The sequence below is a fragment of the Peromyscus eremicus genome, chromosome 12 (genome assembly GCF_949786415.1).
Source record: "Peromyscus eremicus chromosome 12, PerEre_H2_v1, whole genome shotgun sequence".
Taxonomy (NCBI): domain Eukaryota; kingdom Metazoa; phylum Chordata; class Mammalia; order Rodentia; family Cricetidae; genus Peromyscus; species Peromyscus eremicus.
The window spans coordinates 4,066,305-4,090,626 of NC_081428.1; the positions used below are offsets into that span (position 1 = coordinate 4,066,305).

General features: G+C 44.6%; 1 long non-coding RNA gene across 1 annotated transcript; it reads right to left on the reverse strand.

Moving 5' to 3' along the window:
* Positions 1-1,232: 1,232 nt before the first annotated feature.
* Positions 1,233-23,521, reverse strand: LOC131922577 (uncharacterized). Its single transcript, XR_009382331.1, has 4 exons — positions 22,396-23,521; positions 21,116-21,281; positions 18,519-18,669; positions 1,233-1,481 (listed from the first exon to the last, which is right to left on the reverse strand). It is a non-coding gene; the product is annotated as an uncharacterized LOC131922577 (long non-coding RNA).
* Between the last annotated feature and the right edge of the window lie 801 nt (positions 23,522-24,322).

Consider the following 24,322-nt stretch of genomic DNA (forward strand, 5'->3'; position numbering starts at 1 on the left):
ATCTTTGCATCATTAAGCAAATGTAACACATCTTAAACTAATATTCCACAACAGCTCCCTATTCTGTACTCCTCCATCATGTCTGCTTGGATGGGCTAACTCATGTCTAGCTTTGCCTCTCTCCTAAGGGTTTAATTCCCATCAGCCCTCCTCTCCAAAAAAAAAGTCCAGAAGTTCTGATTTAAATGATCAGAAGTGTTTGTGATGAGTTAAAAATGCTTATACATTTGAAGGAGTAAATTGGGTAAGGACCCAGGTATTTAGAAGTACCCGTGTGGGGAGCCTGCAATAGCCTAGAATTACTAGAAAGTACTTCCCAACGACTTTCAGATTTTGTTGACGTCAACATTTTCCTGAAGTTACTGCAGTTTCTGAAACTAGTGTCATGGTGACTTCAGGTAAAAAAAAAAATCTCATCATCGTCTCCCTTGAAGATTAAATTTGGTGTGTGTGTGAAAGACAGATGGGCTGCTACAGACAAAAGGCAATTGAAAATAATGGCCTCGGGCCATGCAGGCACCCAAATTAAAGGACTGTCAGCCTCGCACAGATTCTATCAGTGATGAATCTGGCGTTTCACTCGCCTACTGACCTGGTACAACTATGGGAAACGTACCCAAGGTGACCTGAGAGACAGACTGCCCCGGCCATTTGTCTTGTAAGTGAAATTTCCAGGTTAACAACTGTGACCTTTGCTTTTCCGACACTGCTGAGCAGTCATATGGCAGACAGAGGTGACATTTACTTAACCTTGAGAATATCTACCCTTCCTGGCCAAAACAAGGAGTGTACGTCAGGACCTGCTGACAGACAGTTCTCCAGTGTTACTCAGTGTGTGATCTAAGCTGATGACATCGCTGCCTTTTTGAACTTTATTTTCCAAAAGAAATAACTTCCCTAAGCCATCCTGGACGTTGGGCAGGACCACACACCAGGCACAGATGCATGACAGGTTTGAAAGGTGACTTTTAATCTGTTTTATTTTGGATTCTTTCCCCCATGCAAACATTCCTGTAAATGAATGCAGAGAAACAACCAAGTTAACCTGCCCCCCTGCTTGCCCCATGACAGTCTACTTTCATTTAGGTACTTAGAAAATGTTCATTGCTGTCAGTAAGTGGCCCCCAAACCAATCCAGCAGAGCCCCGCTATCAGACTTAAACCCCCTCCCTCCCCAGCACACCTGTTCCAGGATTAAAGATCTGAAGTAAAGGAAATCAGATCAAATATCCAGCCCTTCAAAGGGAAGGGCTTCATTGAAGTGAAATCCCCAAACTTGCCCTCATTTTCACCTCCTGGGCTCCTCCTTATCAGAAAGATCCTTATCCTTATCCTGTCACCACAGCCTCAGTGGTGGTTACTGCAGAGGAGGCAATCAGACTCTCTGTATTGGGTTCTTCATGACAACGACATGAGCCAGATAACGATGATGATGGAAAGATAACAGTGAAATCCGTCAAGGTGTTCTGTGGACAGATTGACTGTGAAAAAAAAAAAAAAAAAAACCTAGAGCACTTGATTAAAAGTCTAAGATTTGGGCAAAGGTTATTTTATAATGATAGAATTTTAAATATGTATATATATAGAGAGATAATGAACACAGAATAATATGACTGAATCTCAATGTGATTACATGGTCAAGTGTTAACATCACTTAGTTTTGAAGTGTCATGCAGATATTTAAACTATAGTAAATAACAGAAATACTAAAATCATCCCAAAATAAACACTTTTTAGTGGATGTGTGCATCTGTGTATGTGTAGTTAATGAAGTGTTATGTCATATGATAAATATAACTTCATGTGTCACTACACTGTGTGTTGTTTCTGATTTTTACTCTTTTGTGGGGCCCTCCACCCAGCTCCCAAATAAATCACACACAGAGGCTTATTCTTAATTATGAAGCCTGGCCTTAGCTTGGCTTAGTTTCTAGCCAGCTTTTCTGAACTTTAAATTATCCTGCCTATCTTTTGCCTCTGGGCTTTTCCTTTTCTATTCCTGTATACCTTTCTTTGTGTCTTGCCCCGTGGCTGGCTGTGTAGCTGGGTGGCTGGCCCCTGGAGTCCTTCTCCTTCTCTGGCCACTTCTTTTTTCCTCCTCCCAGATTTCTCCTTCAATTTATCCTCTCTGCCTGCCAGCCCCGCCATTTCTCTCTCCTGCCTCACTATTGGCCATTCAGTTCTTTATTAGACTATCAGGTGTTTTAGACAGGCACAGTAACACAGCTTCACAGAGTTAAACAAATGCAACATAAATAAAAGTAACACACCTTAAAATAATATTCTCCAACAATCGTGAGCTTTTAACAATACACAATACTATTGTCCATATTGATACAATGTAATTTTTTCCTAAAGTCCTTATTATATCTGAGATTTTTTTGTAAATATTATAAAATATTTTTATATTAAAATCGATGATTATATCCTTAGGAAAGATGTTTAGAAAGATAATATAAAATTTTCAAAAATTCTTAGCCAGGCTGTGGTGGCGCACACTTTTAATCCCAGCACTCAGGAGGCAGAGCCAGGCGGATCTCTGTGAGTTCAAGGCCAGCCTGGTCTACAGAGTGAATTCCAGGACAGGCACCAAAGCTACACAGAGAAACCCTGTCTCAAAAACGGAAAAAAAAAAAAAATTCTTACTACCCACTGCCAAATTCCTGGGAAGGTAGCCTCAATTTTGCATTTTTTCCATTATCATCTTTTTATTGTTATTTTTTTTGAGATGAGGTCTTGCTATGTTAACCTTGACCCTTGACCTCATGATCCTCCTGCCTCAGCTTCCAAGTGCTGCTATTATAGGTGTGTACACCACCTGAAATGTGGTGCATTACAAGCATGTAGCCTCTGTTTTATACTCTTATTAGTAAAATCAAATATTGCCAATGATTTACTTATTTAATACACAGTCTATGCTTTAATTGCTCAAGAAAGTCATATTGAGTCTTCTGTGATTATTTTCAGAATCACAAAATAGATTCATGGCAGTTACAAAGTATGGTTTGGATAGCTAAGAAGCCATAACTTCTTAGGAATTTACTTAGACTTAATTGATAAGAAAACTTCTAGTAAAAGCTGCTTCTGGCACACCCAGGAGGCAGAAACTACCTTTCAAACTCCAACTCATTTAAAAAACTCTTTACACAGACCAATTCTTTGAGAATGAAAAGGACCATGAAACTGGTTCAAATTCCAAATTCCAGATCAGTCTAAATCATCTTGTCTGAATGATCCACAGTAGCTTCCCGAAGACTGTGGGCAGTGGTGACAGTATCCTCGCAGAGAGATTGTAGACGCTGACACACTGTAAAGTCCTCTGCAGGGTCCTGTTTAATGCCCCTCCATCGCATTTTCAGAAAGAGAAAACAGAGACCACACCTCCTCAACTAGCCTGATTTCTGTGCCTTTGGAGAGTCGCAGGTAACTGGAGACTCGCAGCTCTGCGCTCATGGCCAAGAGCACTCCTTACCACTTAGTTCACAGCCCGTGAACATCGGCTGGTAGAAGGCCAGTCAAAGCCAGCTTTTCTACGACCTCTTAATTCTCAGGGAAATTATTTATTTTTTTTTCTAATTATTTATTTATTTATTTTTTTTATTTATTTTTTATTATGCATACAATGTTCTGCCTGCATGTATGCCAGAAGAGGGTGCCAGATATCATTACAGATGGTTGTGAGCCACCATGTGGCTGCTGGGAATTGAACTCAGGACCTCTGGAAGAGCAGTCAGTGCTCCCAACCTCTGAGCCATCTCTCCAGCCCCTCAGGGAAATTATTAAGGTCCTTTTCATCTTTGGTTTTTCCCAACTAGCTACACAGTTAGTGTCTTTAAGAAAATCCTTTTTTGCCCCCACTGAAATTCCATCTTGGCAACATGTTATCTCAGTTGTTAAGTCTCCTGGAAAGAAAAAAATCCCTTCAAGAGAGTTTGTATGCTTGGCCTCTGCACCGAAGCCACTCTGAAAAGCCTGGTTGGGCTTGGGCTCTGGTTGAGATGTCCTACTGTGGTTCTCTTTCTTTCCTTGAGTCTTCTAAGGTCAGGGCAGAGCTGCTTTTGCTTGCTTCAAGAGGGGCAGGACAGAAGCAGGTACCATCGTAGCCCCATTGTGTTGGTCCCGAGTATGTCTTGTGATTTTTCTTTTCTTTTGTTGGTACATCAAACCCAAGGTCTTGGCCGTGAGAAACATCCAAGCTTCCATCCAGGCTCCTGGGTGTCATCCACTGCTGTGAGGTTCCTCTTTGCCAACTCTCTTCCCAGACTGTCCAGCTTCACTGTGCCATACAGCAGAGGGAGCCTCACAGCACAGACCTTATGCCCTCTCCACTTACAGCCCTGGTGAACATTGCGTCATCACGTGACTGGGCCTCCCCCTGCCTCCTCATCTCCCCACCACTCTCCCTTCTGCTGCTGCTGCTGCTCAGCCTGCTGGCTGCATCTCCATCTCATTCTCCAGATTCCTGTTTGCCTCAGGGCCCTTGCACAGGGCTGTCCACATGCCTGGGAGACTCCTCTGGCCTTTGCCCTGGCTTGGTATTCTTGTTAACAGACATCGCTCTGCTGGGGTTCCCCTTGTTCTCCAACCTGCTGTTCATGGGATACATTTCAATGTATAGTTTAGAACATCTCTCCTCAACATTTGGTGTGTGTGTGTGTGTGTGTGTGTGTGTGTGTGTGTACTACGGGGTATATGTGTGCAGAGGTCAGAAGACACCTTGGTCGAGCTGATTCTCTCCTTCCACCTGTATCTGGATTCTGGGGATTGGACTCAAGCCATCAGAACTTCACAGCAAGGACTTTTGGCTGCTGAGCCATTATGGGAGACCTGCTCCCACTTTTCCCCCCAGGGTACTCTTGAGTAGGGAGAAGCGAGAAATATTTAGATAGAAATATAGAGAGGAGAGAGACAGATAGAAACACAGGATCGCCTCGGGAGGGCCTGGGTCAAAACCCACCAGCCCCTTCCATCTCTACTAAAGGGCTTTTAAAGGAATGCCAAGAGGTGGAGCAAACGACCTCCCCCTTGCTAGATCAAAGCATGCCGCATGGCACAGCCAAGTGCAGACCCTTCCAAACACCCGGTAACCACTCCCGTGGTCAGTCCATGCCCTTATGCAGCACTGCTGTGTAAAGCAAGCTCAGATCTCACTAGGAAACCTCTATGGACCCCAACAAACCATCTTACTGCCTTGAGAGCCTAGAATGGTATCTAGCAGATGGTGGGTGAGTACATCCCCAAAGAATGAGGAGAGCTTAAATGAATAAGCAACCATGAGCAAAGGAGGGTGTGTGGAAAGAGGGACCAGCAGGGTCATTTGGCTCTGCAGGCCACTGTTGGCCAGGTGGATGGTGCGAGCCATGAAGTATGCTAGCATCACTGAGACTCACAGGTAGTCCTCCCCTTTACTCAAACCACAGTGGTCAGGAGAGACTAGGCCCAGGCTTTGTCTCAGCACAGCTCAGCAGAGTTCTTGCTCCCTCCTCTATTTGGAGGCCCCTACACTCTCTGACCAAAGTTCTTCTGAAGGCCCAGAATGGAAATGCCAAGGAGGCCCACTGATAAGACCTGAAAAGGTGGGTGTCACTGAGAGACTGAGGAGGCAGTATTTAAGTGTGCAACATGAGCCCTGTGATAGTGAGGCAGAAGCTGAGCCTCACAGAGACCAAACACGGGGTGTCGGGAGACCAAAAGGACCTCATACTCCTGTAGTGTGGGAGTCCAGCTCCCACTTTTGGAAAGGTTCTTAGGTGGAGGAGAGAGGAATGAGGAAATATCAGATAGAAAGAGAGACCTAGCTGACAAGAAGAAAGACAGAAACACAAGATAGCCTTGGGAGGGCCTGGGTCAATACCCAACAGCCTTGTCCTTTATTGAAAATGGCTTTGTATAATATGCCAAGGGGAGAGGCAAAAGACCTATCCCTTACAGGATCAAAGCACACATACAGCCAGGTGTAGACCCTTCCAAACACCTGGTAACCACGCCTGTTACCAAATCATCCCCTTACACAACCCTGCTGAGTAAAGCAAGCTCAGATTCTCTGACCCTGAGTAAGTTCTCACTAGTCTCTGTGGGCTCCTACATTGTAGGAGATAAGAGAGTAATGGGGTCATTCCAGCAAGTCTGTGGGATTCCAAAAGGAGCCCCTGCTGTTTGAGAACCTGACTTTGGGGGAGAGCCGGCTTGGGCTGAGTCTACAATAAAGGTTAGGAACTGTTTGGACATCCCCTTATGGCAAGGGCAGGTAAAACATAGCAAAATCAAGAACCATGAGGGAGCTGGGCAGTGGTGGCACACGTCTTCAATCCCAGCAGGCAGATCTCTGAGTCTGAGGCCAGCCTGGTCTAAAGTGTGAGCTCCAGGACAGCCAGGGCTACAGAGAGAAACCCTGTCTCAAAAAAAAAAAAAAAAAAAAAAAAAAAAACCTGCGAGGATACTGTGTGAGGGGAGCCATGTGTTGTGGTACATGGCTTAGGGACACCTAAGCCAGATGGTGTGGCAGCCATCTTAGAGTTCACTATTAATCAAGGAAAGACAATACCATGTGTGGTGGCTACAACTGTAACCCTAGCTGTAAGGAGGCTGGGGCACGAGTTTGACTCCTGCCTGGGCAACGTAGTGAGTTCTAAATGAACTTGGATAAAGGATAAGACTAAGACATCTTTTCAAAAATAAGATCATCTGGGCTTCAAAGTCACCCTCACTACATAGCAAAGTTCAAGTCCAGCCTAGGCTACATGAGACCCTGTCTTGAAAATAAATATAAAATAATAAAAACTAAATAGAAAAGTGATAGGTAGACCCAGTCAGAAAATCAATCTTTCTTTTCCTCTTGCACACACACACACACACACACACACACACACACACACACACCCTTTGTGGTCTCTAGAGAGGTCCATTAAATGCCTACTTAATTTTGTTTCTCTTTTCCTACCACAAATGTTTCCAATAAAAAGGCCTGTACTGGGACTGGAGAGATGGCTAAGCAGTTAAGATCACTTCCTGCTCTTGCAGAGGACCTGAGTTGGGTTCCCACAGCCACCTGTTCTCTAGGTCCAGGGGATCATGTCATCTTCTGGCCTCTGAGGGCAACTTCACTCATATTCACATACCCACACACAGACACACACAGACATATAATTAAAAATAAAAATAAATCTTTGGGGTTGGGGATTTAGCTCAGTAGTAGAGTGCTTGCCTAGCAAGCCCAAGGCCCTGGGTTCAGTCCTCAGCTCTGGAAAAAAAAATCTTTTTTGAGGCCCATGTTTTAGTTGGTCTATGGGAATGTACCATTTTGGAGGCCAAAGCAGTCAGAATATGACAATTTCATGTGGCTCCACATTTTGTTTGGATCCAGGGCAGAAGGCAGTTTGAACTAAGGACACAAACTTCCTCCTCCTTGATTTCTGAGTACAGACCAGAGCCATCCCTGAAGCTCGGGAAGGAGATGGTAGCTCTTTAGAGAGAAAGCCAATTGCTTCCCCTAAGCAGAGGGGCTGGGAAGAGCAAGTGGGAAGGATGACCTCTGGAGGAAATTCTGGGCAGGCTTTTCAGAAGGGCTGTATGCCTCATCAAGCCCTGGCATGCCAAGTCTGTTGGGCTCATCCCATTCTCAAGAAAGCCATGCACCTGAAGGTCTTGCTTCATCTCACCTATGGCTCACATATGTGCAGATGGCTATACACAGCTGTGCAAAGCTCAGTACAAACCTATGTCTGTAAAGTATGAGATAGAATGAAATTGATGGTGGCTTTACCTCAGAACTTTTCAGGATGGAAATTTTTGTATAGAGCATCGTAGTTTTTGAATAGATGATCACCCCCAGCCTGATGTCCCTGTAACCCCTAGGGGAGTAAGGCTGCCTGGCCATCCTAGGTAGATGAACCAATTAACCAACTATTGTGGAAGAAGAAATGCCCAATGTAACTGCCTCAGAGCTGCCTGACGTAGCAGATACCATCTGCCTGACCCTTGGCTACAGCTCTAACTGCTGAGCCCACCACCAGACATACATAGGACAAGTTCCTAAGATCTCTGGCACAGCATCGTTGACCACACCTTTCTCATACCAGTAGTACCCCACCATGCCTGAGGAGGAGAGGACAATCACTTTGTTCCGGTTTTTTGACTCCAGATTTTCCTTTCCTCCCCAGTGATGTCGGGATGAAGTGGTGACTGGACCTGGGAGAGTGGAGCTTAAAAATGAGGTGGACTAAAGTCTCATGCAGCAGCCAACTTCATTCAGAGCATCTGACAATTTATAGTCTGAGGGTTAAGAAGAATCACGAGTAAAGTCTACAGTCACAAGGACAAGCCTCACGTGGTATAAACATGTTTTTCCACAGAGCTGTATAACAAGTAACAATGGCCAGTTGTGACAAATAATCTGAGGTAAACTCACCCCACCTGCTCCTCCTGAGGGCCACGAAAGCACACTCCAAGAACAGTTCTGTGGTTTTGAAGAAACTGAGGCCACAAGACTCTTGTCTTGTTTTCTTGGAGTTTTCTCACAAGCACCCAGAATTCCCCTCGTAGGACTTGGTTCTTGGACTGTGTTCTGACACAGTGGCAGTGCATAAGTGTGGTGGCACAGATCTGCCCGTGGGAAAATGCTTTTTCACCAGTGACACACCCACTTTCTTCCTTTGCAGTCCTCCCTCGGGCTGCAGGCCCCTGCTCCGAATCTTAGCGTCCACCACTGCTACCTCTCCCGTACCACTAACAGAGCCCGGGGCCTTGGATACTGGCTGTGCTGGCTGGCTTTGTGTGTCAACTTGACACACTCTAGAGTCATCAGAGGAAGGAGCCTCAGCTGAGGAGATGCCGCCATGAGATCCAGCTGTAAGGCATTTTCTCAATTAGTGATCAATGCGGGAGAGTTCAGCCTATGGTGGGTGGTGCCATCCCTGGGCTGGCGATCCTGGTTCTATAAGAAAGCAGGCTGAGCAAGCCATGGAAAGTAAGCCAGTAAGCAGCTCCCCTCACGGCCTCTGCTTCAGCTCCTGTCTCCAGGATACTGCCCTGTTTGAGTTCTTGTCCTGATTTCCTTGAGTGATGAACAGTGATATGGAAGTGTAAGTAAATAAACCCTTTCCTCCCCATCTTACTTTTTGGTCATGGTTTTTCATTGCAGCAATAGAAGCCCTAAGATGCTAGCTCCAAGTGTCTTCTATGTGAGTTCAAATATCCATATTTGAACTTCACTTTCTTGGCTGTCAGGGGGGATGCCACAGATCTATACAGGTATGAAATGAGCAAAATGCACAAACTAGCACCCAGCGCACAGAAAAGATTCAAAAAGTATTATATTACTGTGTTGCTGCTGTCATTGGAAAGACACAAGAACCTTCAGCACAGCCCAGGACAGGAAGGCAACTGGGCATCAAAAATGTAAAGGAATCAGGAACTGTTAACTAACAGAACTCTTAGTGACCACTTTTGTTCTGTGACCACATCTTCTATACTTACATACTTCAGCAGATTCTCCAGCCCCACACAGCCAGATGAATCAATCCATCTCCAGCTCCTCTATACTCCTATGATAGGCTCAGCCATGTCCCCAGCTTGGTTTTCCTTATGAGCTAAGGGATAGTTCCAAAAGAAGAGAGGACTGAGAGGGCCTGTCTTAGAGTTTCTATTGCTGTGAAGAGACACCACGACCACAGCAACTTATAAATATTTAACTGGGGTAGCTTACGTTTTCAGAGGTTTAGTCCATTATTATCATGGTGTGACATGGTAGCATGCAGGCAGACATGGTGTTGTAGAAGGAGCTGAGAGTTCTACATCTTGACCTCCAGGCAATAGGAAGTGGTTTGAACTAGGCAGTAGCTTGAGCATAGCAGACCTCAAAGCCCCGCCCCCACAGTGACACACTTCCTCCAACAAGGCCACACCCACTCCAACAACAAGGCCACACCCACTCCAACAACAAGGCCACACCCACTCCAACAACAAGGCCACACCCACTCCAACAACAAGGCCACACCCACTCCAACAACAAGGCCACACCCACTCCAACAACAAGGCCACACCCACTCCAACAAGGCCACACCCACTCCAACAAGGCCACACCCACTCCAACAAGGCCACACCCACTCCAACAAGGCCACACCTCCTAACAGTGCCACTCCCTATGACCTTATTGGGGGCCAATTCAAACTACTACAGGGCACCTGCTTCAGCTAAGGCCTGCAACAGGACACATGAGACCATGGACAGGGGTTCCTCAGGGCTCATGTCTGGGTGAGAGCTGAGTCACTGTTTTGTCTGGACAAGTTGCCAGTGCAGAGTTCTGCCATGAGTTAGACTGTCACGGCCAATCTCAGGAGACAAAGGCATGTTTTTATTATTTATTTATGTTTTTGTTTTTACTAATGTGAAACACTGCTTTCTTCTACTAAATAGAATCTATTTGAACTTGAAATCTGAAGAGAGTGTGCTCTGAATAGCCACCAGGTCAAGGGTTGATAGAGAAAAAAATGCATGCCTGTAATTCCAGCATGCAGAAGGCTGAGGCTGGAAGATTATGTTTCAAAGACCAGCTTGAACTTTACAGCAAGTTCCAGACGAGCTTTGGCTGCACAGAAAAATTCTTGTCTCTAAGAAAGTAAGAAAATGAGCACAGATAAGACCTCATGCTAATCTTGGGGCTCGTGAATATTTACAAGCTGTTTTGAAGGCTTGACTCTCAAGCCTATGGCGCTGCTGGTAGGTGGTGGAACCTTGAGGACATAGGGCCTTGTGGAAGGAAGTTAGGTCACTGGGCACACGCCCTTCAAGGGGATTTTGGGTTTCTGCCTCATCTTGTTTCTTTTCTTTTTTTCCTATTGAATCCCAGACACCACAAGGCAAACAGCGTGTTCCAGCACGTTCTCTCCAGCAGATGTTCTGTATTATCTCAGCCCCAGAGGCAGTGAGGCCAAGCAACCATGGCCTATAACCTCTGAAATGATGGAGCTGTGGAGACAGTTAAGTCATTAAAGAGCTTGGTACACAAGCATGAAGACCTGAGTTTGATCCTCAGGACCCACGTAAGAAAGCCAAGCATAGTGCCATGGGCTTGTAATTCCAGTGGTGGAGGCAAAGACCAGTGGATACTTGGGGCTCCTTGGCCGACCAGCCTAGCTGAATCAGTGAACTCCCAACACCACTTGGGAGACTGTTTCAAAAACAAGGTAGACAATGGCCAAGTAAACATCCAAGGTTGACCACTTACTCTGTCTTTTCTGTCTACGTGCAGCCTTAACCAGCTCCATGTTGGGCAGATAGTAGGTACTGTGTTGTGGAATATTACTTTAACTATGTAGAGATGTGTTGTTTTTGTTTATGCTGCATTTATTTAACTATGCAAAGATCTGCTACATTTATTTACACTATATTTGTTTAACTATGTAGAGATGTGTTACATTTGTGTATGCTGCATTTGTTTAACTGTGTAGAGATGTGTTACATTTGTGTACGCTGCATTTGTTTATGTAGAGATGTTACATTTGTGTATGCTGCATTTGTTTAACTATGTAGAGATGTGTTGTTTTTGTTTATGCTGCATTTATTTAACTATGCAAATATCTGCTACATTTATTTACACTATATTTGTTTAACTATGTAGAGATGTGTTACATTTGTGTATGCCGCATTTGTTTAACTATGTAGAGGTGTGTTACATTTGTGTATGCTGCATTTGTTTAACTATGTAGAGGTGTGTTACATTTGTGTATGCTGCATTTGTTTAACTACTAGAGATGTGCTGCATTTGTTTTACCTTGCCTGCCTAAGGCACTTGATTGGTGTAATAAAAAGCTGATTGGTCAATAGCTAGGCAGTAGAGGAATAGGCGGGGCTGGTGGGCAGAGAGAATAGTAAATGGAAGAATTTAGGTGAGGAGAGAGAAAGAACAAGGGAGAAAGAGAGGGAGATAATAAGGGTTGTTAGGGTCCAGCCTCTAATAGTTCTTGCCCAGGGTTTCCAGAAGAGACGCTACCAATGGCAAGAAATAATCTGAGGGAGTGAATCTAAGTACCCCAAGCTCTTCAATCCATTCACTTTATTCTTCTGATACAAAATTCTATCTGCAAGCCAGCCGGTGGTGGTGTACACCTTTAATCCCAGCACTCGGGAGGCAGAGCCAGGCGGATCTCTGTGAGTTCAAGGCCAGCCTGGTCTACAGAGCAAGATCCAGGACAGGCACCAAAACTATACAGAGAAACCCTGTCTCAAGAAAAAAAAAAATTCTGTCTGCACAGCTTCAATTCTGTTCTCATCCTTAGCTCCTCCGTCCCTTCTCCCCCTGTCCTCTCATAGTTCTAAGTTCTTTTCATCTTGTTCTCCTCTTCATCTTCATTCCTATCTCCATCTTCATTTCTTCCTCTCCTTTCCCCGCCATCCGTCTCCATCCACCTACAATCAGCAATACTCTGCCCTGCCGCTTTCTGGTCGAGTGGGATAAGTCTGCCCAGTTGCTAGGAAACCTGCCTCATAGCACCTGGTATGAAAAATTCCTTTTGTTCTGACTTAACTGCTGGAGGGGAAAACTGGGGGTGCCACTAAGGTTGTGTGAGAAATAAGGGTCTGAGCTCAAGTTGCACAAGAATCAACGCCATGTACCTAACATCAGCCTGGCTTAGGTGATGTCTCTGTATGGATATTTACCTTAATTCAGGAGACTAGCAGGGGTTCTGAAATGCTTATTCTGTCTGTCACTTATCCTTGGATGTAGCTAAAGAAGATATCTGATTCTAGTGCTAAAAAGGAGAAACAAAAGGCCTGGAAGCAGGAAGCCTTGCCTGCGAGGCTGTTATCCAAATACCTTAATTGTATGTGCCTGAAGAATGATCAGTCCTCATTGTTTAGAAGTTCTTAGGAAAAAGAGCCAATTGGGGAAGCTGTGGCAGTGCACATGAAATTCATAGCAGAAAACAGCTGCCATATGAAAAAATCCAAGTAACACCAATACTCCTTGGGCATTGACTTGGCTTTTGGGCATGGGCATTCAGCTTTTGTCATAATTAGCTAAATTCCTACTTCATATTTCTGTGGCCCGAAGCAGCAAGACACCCAGGGCCAGCCAGTCAGACATGGAAAATAGAACATACAGAATGAAAGAAAGGTAAAAAGCCCCGAGGCAAAATGTAGATGAAGAGAAACAGGTTAAATTATAAGAACTAGTGGGACACGCATAAGATAAGGCTGAGCATTCATAACTCATATTAAGTCTCCATGTCATGATTTAGGGGCTGGAGGTCTAAGAAAGTGTGCCTCAGTACTCAGTTAATATTGGTTGTTGGTAAAGCAGCCATGCAACCACACAGAGTTGTGTTCAAACCCTAGAACACATGTTAAAACAAAACCATGAGGGAAACTGTACACTCAAAATCCCTGTGCTAGGGAGACAGAGGGTACAGACACTCACTTGTTGGCTGGCCTAACCTAACTGAAGCACTCCAGGAGGTGAGACCCTGTCTCAAAAAACCAAGGAGGAAGAAAACTTTGGAAGCTGACCATTGGCCTGCACATGTATGTGCACACATGTGCATGTGTCCACACAAAAATGCATGCACAAATGTACACAACAAATAAGTAAAACCTTTGAAACTGTAAGCAAAGCGAACTGTTTCTTCTTAGAGCAGGTATTTTGTTGCTCAAACAGAAGGCTGGCTTCCATAGTCCCAAATGCTGTCTCCTCGTCACATTTTAAACACTGTGATGAGGAGACAAAGGCTGTTGACACAGCTTTTCCAGTGACGTGCTTAGCGAAGGTCCGATCATACTAAACAGTCTGACAAACAAAACTGCTATGGCATGAGCTCTGTGGCTTCCAGTGTGCAGAAAATAAGTGTGCTGGTGTCAGGGTCCACTTTGTTACAAGCTGGCGGGAGAGCGGGAAGAAAGCAGGATGTTTCCTCACTTTATTTAAAGGAGGTAAAAAGCCACTTTCCTCTCTCAGGATTTGCTGATAAGAAGAAAGCATGTGGAGGATCTAGCCAGTGTGAGAGCCCAACGCTCTTTTTTTTTTTTTTTTTTTTTTTTTTTTTCCGCAAAAGTCTAGTGAAGAGGCACACAGAGAGATCCCGTTGACAATCCTCTTGCTGAGTGTTAGCCACCCTTGGCCGGGGTAACCTCGTGTTTAGAAATAACAGGATTGCAAAACTCCAGCACACTTTTAGTCATCTAGAGAAATAGTACAAACATCCATAGGCAAGCAATACAATGGACTGTTACTTGGCCAGACCCAGGAACAAAGCACCAATGCATGCTACAACTTGTGTGACTCTTCAAAACATTGTGTATAAAAATCTTATTCAGCCGGGCGGTAGTGGTGCACACCTTTAATCTCAGCACTTGGGAGGCAGAGGCAAGCAGATCTCTGTGAGTTTGAGGCCAGCCTGGTTTACAGAGTGAGTTCCAGGAAAGGCACAAAGCTACACAGAGAAACCCTGTCTCGAAAAACCAAAAAAACAAAAAACCTCATTCGTCAAGAGCTGCATAGTATCTTATTCCATTCATATGAAAGAGTCAAGAATAGAGTTAGGGAGATGGCTCCATGGACAAAACTTGCTGCATAAGGATGAAGACCTGAGAGTCCACCCCCAAAACACACACAATGCCAAGCAGACATGTGGGTCCACCTGTAATCCCAACACTGAGGAGGCAGAGACAGAGGGGTCCATGAGGTTCACTGGCAAGCCAGCTTAGTTGAATTGGAAGGTCTAGTTTCAGTGAGAGACCCTGTCTCAAAACCTAAGGTGGAGAGGTGGAGAGACGGAGAGACGAGACAGAGAATATACAAAGATGAAGTCTGTTTATTAATTTTAAAGTTATTTCTATTAATTTTTAAAAAGATGTATAGTTGTGGCCAGAGTGGGGTAATAGAAGATTAGGAGATTGATAGCTAAAAGATATGGCAATTGTTTGGGGAAAAGTTTCTATAACTGTTTGTGGTAATAGTTACATGTATCTGTGAATACACAATCATTAAATTGTGTACTTCAGATAAGTTCTAAAGTCTATGGATCCTATCAGTATAACTGCTTAAAATGAATGAATAAATGGGGCTGGGGGGATGGCAAAGGGTAAAGGCACTAGCCACACATGCCTGACGAGTCCAGTTCGTAAGGAAACAGATGCAATGGCACACATCTTCAGCCCTCACTCCTACCGTGAGGTGGATGGAGACGGGAGTCACCCAGTGGCTGGGAGCAGCTAGATTGTCAGTGTGCAGCCCCACAGCAGGAACAAGACGGACCCGACCTCAGCAAGGCCAGAGAGTGTGGTCTTCAGAAGCGCGCTGACACACGCACTGGGTCGCGTGTGCACCAACGGTCATGCATACGTTCCTCCCTGACACACACACACACACACACACACACACACACACACACACACACGGCCAGGTGCTAGAAGCCCATCTAGCAAGTAAAAATGTTACAGCAACTTTTAAAACCAAACAAAACAGAAGCATCTGGTACATTCTTTTTAATATTCATTTTTAGTTTTTAATAATGTATATGGAAACTGTCTGTGGGTGGGTATGTGCTACAAGTCGCAAAAATATACAAAGTAGGATTTCAGCTGATTATGACAAAGTTAATATCTGGAAGAAGCCAAGGGCCTTCCAGAGGTCAAGCTGAGGCTCAAGGAGCCTTGGTGATATTTGGCTTTTGATTATTAGCCATTTCCTGCTATGAGTTTCTTGTATGTTATTGTAGCTTTTCCATCATTATTTGGGCACCATTTCCCCTCTACTAAAGGAATATTTAGATAACCTTGTGCGCTGACAGCTATGCACGGCCAGAACCCCAGTTCAGGCCTCCCTGTAATTATCATTAGCAGCATCCGGCCAGGTCCATCCCCAGAGGGAGGAAAGTACCTTATCAGAGATACCTCTGTACTCTCTAAGAACAGACTTGAGTGTCCAGACTACCTGTCTGAGAAGGCCTGGCGGATGTGCCAATTAAGCTTAACTTCCTCGTTTCCCAAATCTTACCTCTAGTTCCAGACTTCCCTTTAACTATCACCAGAGGCATCTAGCTGTGCACAGGCTGCCTATCGACCGAGCACACTTTCCCCCACCCTGCAGATGAACAGCAGATAGCTGGGACAGATAGGAGCCACAGGAAAAAAGAAGGCAGTTTTATTTTCTCCCATTGACCTAGCAACTTATAGATTCTTAACATTTTCTACTAATCACGTTTAAGACGATAGTTGAGCACATAAGATCCCTCTTCTTAGATATTACCTGAATTTAGCCTTTAGTTAATTCATTTCCCCATTGGTCACTTCCTTTGGGGTTGCAAATGATAATTAACGGTTATTGCCTCCCTATGTGATTCTTATCATCCCTCCATTTGACCCTGGAAGCCTGGCTTTGCACTGCCAAGGGATTACTGATTGTAAGTGTATAAATACCGGGACTTCCGGGGCTTGAGGGACGGAGAAGAGAAAAGAGAATGGAAGAACTAGATGGGTAAGAACTTGAGAGGAACAAACTGAGATGGGGAAGAACTAGATTGAAGGGCTAGAAGAGATTACTAGAGGAATGAGATGGAAGATGAGGAAGAGCCAGATGGGGAAGAACAAGATGAGAGAAAAGGAGATGGGAGAGGAGCTGATAGGGGAAAGAACAAAATGGATGAGAACCTAGAAGGGGCAGAACTAGATGAAGGAATTAAGATAGAACCTGGAGGGGACAACAGATAAATGTAAGGAGAAATTGGGCAAGAAAGGAGCTAAAAATGAGAGCAGAGTATAAGCTTGAAGAGAGAGAACTGACAGAATAATAAAGTGTATGGACTAAGGAATTTCGTGTACATAGATTCATTTATTTTCTTCAAAGATTAATTATCAGCTGGTTGTAGATTCTTCCCGGACCCTGGGAGGGGACTATCGAGGGGCTGGACCCCCGAAGTCCCCGATAGGTTTGTGCATGTGAGTACAGGTACTTGAGACCAGAGGTCTAGATTCCCTGGAGCTGGACTTACAGGAAGTCGTGAGCCACCTGATGTGGATGCTGGCAATCCAGCTCCAGTCCTCCTAACCACTGAGCCACCCCTCCAGCCCCTGTGAAAAGCTACAGTTACAGTGCTCTATTTGAACACTAGGGCATGGGGGAATGTCGTGCTAAGCACTTAATACAAAGACAATGAATGGGCGCCTCAAGAGGCACCGTAGACTAGCAAATGCCCTGGAGACTTGGAGAAGGTGCGGGAGCTGCCTAAGGTTCAGACTAAAAAGTGGGAGCTCTGAAAAAAAACAAAAACACAGGGCTCTCTGTGGCCCGGGATATTAGGGTGTAAAGGCCTCGGAGGTCTCAGAATGTGCCCCCTGGGGAGGCAGCAAGTTAGAGGAACCCTTGTTCAAGTCTTCCCTAAATGTGTGTACCCAGTCCAGTGACTGTGAAGGGAAGAGATGGGGAAAGATTCCTGCAAAGTTTGGCCCGTTTGAGACAGATGCCTGAGTCACCTGTGCATTGAAACCCTCCTGAAGCATTGTGGGTAGAATGCCCAGGCTGAGGTCCGGACACCAAGGTCACAGATCACAGATGTACTAATCACAGGGTAGTTTATGAACAGATAGCCACCCAAGAACTGGCTATAGTCAAGAGCTTTGGCCCTGGTGAGAGCACAAGTCTCCAAGTTATAAAACAGTAGAGAAGTGTCACCCAGGAATTAAAGGCAGCCAGGCCCATGTGCCAATCATTATCTTGAACTGTTTATTTTTATTGTTATTTTAAAAATAACTAGTTTTAGAGCTGGGCATAGAGGTACACGCCTTTAATCTGAGCACTTGGAAGCAGAGGAAGGTGGATCTCTATGAGTTTGAGACCAGCTTGGTTTGCATACTGAATTCCAGGACTGCCTAAACTATATAGTGAGACCCTGTCATGAAACAATAACAATAACAATAATAATAATAAAAAAATTTTTATGTGTATAAATGTTTGGCCCTGTTATATAAGTTTTCTTGGAGACTGAAACATTCCATCCTACAGGGACGCTCTTTAAGCAGGGAGCTAAACAACTCAAAATAGCTTCAGGAAGTCCCTGAAACTGAGCAGATTCACTGTGCCCCTTTGTGCCAGGGTAAACAGTAAAGCAGCAAAGAGGCCTCTCAGACAAGCCAAGCTGCCAAGCAGAGCAGGGAGGGCAGGCGAGCTGCCTTGAAGAAGCAGAGACCAGCTGAGCTGCCTGAAGAGGTTCAAGTCCAGAGTCATTGAGTCAGTCCCCAACCTGTTGAGCTCCCTGCAGGCCATGCAATATACTTCCGGTACCCAGCTTTGTGACAGTCACCCATGCTGGGGTGGGCTCTGGTGATGCACCTATCTCTGAGTGATTTCTGCTCCTGTAAGTGACCCCTCACCCATATTCCTGTAAGTAACCCCAATAAAACTCATTGGTTCACCAAGCTGGACTTCTGTGGTATCCATACGTTGGTCCGTCATAGGGTCTCTATCTGGGGTGAGTAGAGGTGTATTTTGTGTCTCCCAAGAAAAGGAAGTTATTGGAATGACTTACAGGCTGCAGTCCAACAATGGCTGACTGTGAGTGGAAAGTCCAAGAATCCAGTAGTTGCTCAGTCTCACAAGGCTGGGGGTCTCAGCTGGTCTTCTGTAGATGCTGGAATCCTGAAGACGTAGGCTCCAATGCCAGTGAAGGATTGGATGTGCTGAGAAGGCAACAGCAAGCAGGAGACGAAGGAATGAATCCTTCCTCCTTCCGTTGTCCTTACAGCAGAATCCTTCATAGGCTTCCAGCAGAAGCTGTGGCCCAGATTAAAGGTGTGTTTTCCCACCTCAAGATCTGGATCAAAAGCCTATGTCTTCTAGCCTCGAGATCTGAATTAAAGGAATGTGTCTTCCTGCCTCAAGATCCAGATCAAAAGAAGATGTCTTCTTGCCTCAAGCTCTGGATCACAAGTATACCCTCCATTTCTGGATGGTAGTTCATTCCAGATATAGTCAAGTTGACAACCAAGAACAGCCATTGCAGGTGCCTGTGGAGGACAGAAGAGGGTGTCACATCCCCTGGAACTGAAATGAGACTTGATGTGGTTGCTAGGAACTGAACTCCAGCCCTCTGCAAGAACTGCAAGCGCTTTTAACCACCATTGCTCCAGCCCCATTGGACTGCTTTTTCCAGCCAAAGCATGAGTTAATTTGTAGCAGGCTGAGAGGATGATTCAGTTTGTGATGTATTTGCCTCACAAGCAGGAGGACCTCAAGTGGATCCTAGAATTTTAAAAAGCCAGATGTGGAGGCAAGCGCATGCAGTTCTAGCCCTGGAGAAGCAGACAGAGACCAGTAGATTCCTGGGGCTCACTGGTCAGTCTAGCTGAGTTCAGTGAGCTCCAGGTTCACTGACAGATTCTGTCTCAAAAAACAAAACCCCATTTTATACACGTATGAAATTGTCAAGTAATAATAAAAGATAGTCTTAAAGCAACAATAACAACAGCTCCAAGGAGAGTGACTCCTGAGGAACACCTGAGGTTGATGTATGCATTCCACATGCTGCGCGTACACACATGAGCACGTGCACACACATGAACAAACTCTTAAATAAATGAATAATCAGATTCCTAGACCTCAAGAAGAAATGAAACATGTTTTTTCTTTCAGGTCCAAGCCATGTTCATCAGACTCCACCATGGAAGCCTCAGGGAAGGCTGGGAAGCTCACAGGGGTGCATTTCCCGAGGAACCCTACAGGATGGGGTCTTCTGAAGCAGCCGTGTTTGTGAGACACCACAGCCCAGTAACTTTGTGACTGATATGCAATTGTTTTGCCTATGATGGTGTTTGCTCAAGTCACTTCTGAAGGATGAACGTCTGTTTACATCAGGAAATTTCTGCGTTTAGGTTTGTTTACAGTGAAACCACTTCAAGTGGCTTTGGGGATGTTAGCAAAAGAGGATGATTTCTACCACAACTAACCATACTGACAGGCAGTCGGGGGACACTTCCACATATGTGCACCACAGATGTATCAAAAATGTCATAGTCTCATTATTCATGACAACCTGAACATTCACCAACAGATGGAGAAGCGACGCGATGTTCCTTCAGTAGAAAGTCACGGAGAGGGGCCCTTACAGACATTGTGTCAAGTGCAGAAGTCCAGATGCAAATGAGTAAACATGACTGATGTTTATATGTAATTAAAATGGAGCAAATTTATGGTACTGGAAATTTGTGATGAAGAGACCAAAAGAGGCTGCTGGCTGGTGCCGGTTTTGGAAGGTGCGTTATATTTGAAAGTTATCGGACAGTTCTGAGTACCTCACTTTTCCACATCTGCCTTTGTTGATGAAAAGCGTACTTTAAGATAAACACTTTAAAATCATTTAATGATGTGTATAGTGACTAAGTATTTAAGGAAGCAGCATATTAAAAAACCAAACCAAACCCTACTTGAAAATGATTGAATTTGCAGGCATAGGATGAGTCCAGACAGAGCCCAAGAGATAGCGGAGACTCTTGTCATTTCGCATTGTTGATGCAAGAAATCCTCGATCTCATGCCTAACTTAAATTTGTATATTGGCCCTACCATGATGTTTAACAGTCTGAAGTAACCTAAGACATGTTCTTTGGACATGGGACACGGGACACAAAGACCTACCCTCAAGATGACCTGAACTGGGCAACAACGTCTCTTCATGTTCTGTTTTGGAATTGAACTCATTAGCCTTAAAGTACACCTGAGACCCTTTTACCTCTCTGTGATGGACGGCTCCGAGGTCATTGCAAGTCTTTGGAAGACAGCACCTTGATAAATAAACCCCAGAGCCAAAACTAGGAAATGCTCTGTTTAGAACGTTTCCCTTAGAGCTACTTTTAAACACTTAAATTCTGTCATGGCCAGAAAAAGAAAGAGAAGAGAGAGAGAGAGAGAGAGAGAGGAGAGGAGAGAGAGAGAGAGAGAGAGAGAGAGAGAGAGAGAGAGAGAGAGAGAGAGAAGAGAGAGAAAGAAAGAAAAAGGAAGAGTAATCTGTAGTAAATAGCTCAGTGTCTGAAGAAAAATGTTTAAATAGAAGAGTCTAGGCTGTTTTAAATATTTCAGACTGTAATTTATAGATTATATATCTGGCTGTTGGTTCATATAATACAAATACCTTAGTTAATTTGTACAGCAGTCACCGTAATCCAGTTTTAGGACATATCCACATCCCGTAGTGTCCTTGTGCTTGTTTGTGATGGATTGTGTCCCAGCAGCAGCACCAAGCAGCCCACTCTTCCGTTCTGTCATAAACGCCCCGCCTTGTCTTCCTCCCTCTCTGTCTGGAGTATACATACATATATATATATGTAAAGAGTCATTCTGCACAGCCTCCAGAGGTTCTCTCAGCACGCTTTCAACATCCACTCATGAATCACTCCCCAGTCTCTTTTCTCACAGAGTAATATCTCATTGAATAAATGTCCAATAGTCCATCCTCACCCTTGGAGGACACAAGTCCTATGTGAAAGCCCCGCTGTGCCTCAGCATCTGATGGCCTGATGGCTGCTGAGTGACTAACAGCGTAGACCGTGGGATATAGTGGGCAAAGCGACAGTTTCCACCACAGCAGGACAGAACGAGGGCTCATCATGACACTCAGGACAGCACTCAATTTAAAACCTACAAGTTGTTTCTGGAATTGTCCATTTACTATTTTTTTTTAAGATTTATTTACTTATTATGTATACAGGAGAGGGCACCAGATCTCATTACAGATGGTTGTGAGCCACCATGTGGGTGCTGGGAATTGAACTCAGGACCTCTGGAAGAGCAGTCGGTGCTCTTAACCTCTGAGCCATTTCTCCAGCCCCTATTATTATTATTATTATTATTATTATTATTATTATTATTATTTTAAGATTTACTTATTTATTGTGTTCTGCCTGTATGTCAGCCTGCAGGCCAGAAGAGGGCACTGGATCTCATTACGGATGGTTGTGAGCCACCTTATGGGTGCTGGGAATGGAACTCTGGACCTCTGGAAGAACAGCCAGTGCTCTTAACCGCTGAGCCATCTGTCCAGCCCCTCCATTTACTATCTTTAAGATAACCAAAACCATGGAAAGCAAAACTAACAATGGAAAGCGTTTGGACTTGGATGCCACATTTCACTTAGCCATTTACCAGTTGATGTATATTTGAACTGTTTCTGGTTTGGGACTATTATAGACAGAGCTATTTAAGACATTCATGTGGATGTCTTTCTGTATAAAATGTCTCCGTTTCTCTTGGGGAGATTCCTAGGGATAAAATGGTTAGGTTGCATGATAAACTATATTTAGCTTTTTAATAAGACTGCCAAACTATGTCCCAAGATGATTGTACCATTTTATATTTTCATCAGAGTATGTGGTTCTAAATTTTCCACATCCTCCAAATGTTGATTTTTCTCACCCTTTAAATCACAGATGCAGTTACCCCTTTCTGCATATCCACACAGGAGATCTGAGGTCAGTTCAAAGTAGAGACATCTACACTTCCATGCTCACTGCCATATACCACAGTAGCCAAGTGACAGGATCAAGTGATGTGTCCATCAGCAGATAGGTGCTGCTGAGACTGTGTGTGTGTGTGTTCTGACTATGGAGTACTATTCAGTCTTTCACATATGAGGTCAATGGAGCTGGCGAGACGGCCCCGTGTGTAAAGTGCTTGCTACGCAGATGATCTAAACTTGATCCTTGGAACCCATGATAGAAGGAGAAAACCGACTCTTGAAAATTGCTCTTTGACCTTTGCACGCCTGCCTTGATACACATGCCCCCTACACACACACACACACACACACACACACACACACACATACACACACAAATAGTGATAACTAAATTTATCTCTATTTTAAAAAAATGATGGGATTGGACATATTTAGGTAGGTGTGGTCATAGACTCAGCCGCAAATGGAAAGACATTCTTTCATTTTAAAAAATACAAATGGAGGATTTGGATAACAGTGCTAAAATGGAAATGCTCCAGTTATTAAGACACCAATACTGTAGATTAGTGCTCATCTGTAGAGTCTGAAACACCAAATTAATGGAAACAGAAGGCAGAGTGTTGGTTTTAGACAATGGAGGTAGGAAGTAGGGAGATGATTGCCCAGGGTGCAAAGCCTCAGACAGGGGAGTAAGGGCTTTAATACAGCCCGTGTGATGTGATGGCTATAGCTATTAAAAGAGCATTGTAGAGGCTGGAGAAATGGCTCAGTGGTTAAGAGCACTGGCCGCTCTTCCAGAGCACCAAGAATCCGTTCCCAGCACCTACATGACAGCTCATGATCGTTTATACCTCCAGTTCCAGGAGAGCCAGTGACTTCTTCTGGCTTCTGCAGAGTCATACATGTGATGCAGAGACTTACATGTAAGCCAAATACCCACAGACAAAAACATATTTTTAAAAACAGCAGTAAGAGGGCATTGTACATTTCAAAATTTCTAAAAGAGAAGTTAAAAATGTTCTTGCTACAAAAATCACAACTATTTGAGTTGATGGCTATGTTCATTAGCTTATGATTTGGTTACTCTGCATCACGTCCACAAGTCACGGCATCGCTTTGTGCCCCCCCCCCCCCCACACACACGTAGGAAAGTTTGTAAACTTAAAGTAACATTCTTAGCAAGTAAGTAAAACCATGGCTGTTGTAGCGAGTGCAACAGGGCATTGCTGTGGGGCCGTGCAGCATCCCTGTAAAACATCAGAAACAAATCAAGTTGCTATGACGACAGGGAGATGATGTCATGGAATGTTAAAATAGCGTGTACTTTAGATTATCGGTAAGTCTGCTCCTAGGGCGGTTACACCATCGTCGGCGTTTAACGACCTGTCCCTTTACATGGTTGTCACCACAAATGAGTGTATGTGCGCTGATCCTTCATCAGCAGCTTTGTGAAAATGAGTCATGACTCTCTCCTGCAGCAAGCATCAATGCTTCGGTAGGGCAGATATCCCTTTGCTAGGTACATCGTACCTCGGTGGCAAAATAAACAGATGACCTCAACCAGTAGAAAAGCTCCTGAGTCTGTTGATTGGGGCCCAGGGTGAACCGGTGAAAAAACACTGGTGAGTGTGGGAGCAAAAGGCAGGGAAGGGCAGTGGCGGGGACCCATGGTTGGGTGAGCGACTCCTGTGAGTGCCACTGCCCCAGTTAAGGAAGGGAGGCCCAGAAATGATGAATGGAGCTCACATCACCACAGAGTCAGAGACGGAGGAAGCCTGACTGCTAATTTTCCCCTTTACTGCCTGTGTCTGCCGCCTGCAGCCGGTGGGATGATGATGCAGCCCCTCCGTCAGGTTAGGCCTGGAGGAGTTTGAAAGTCTGCCA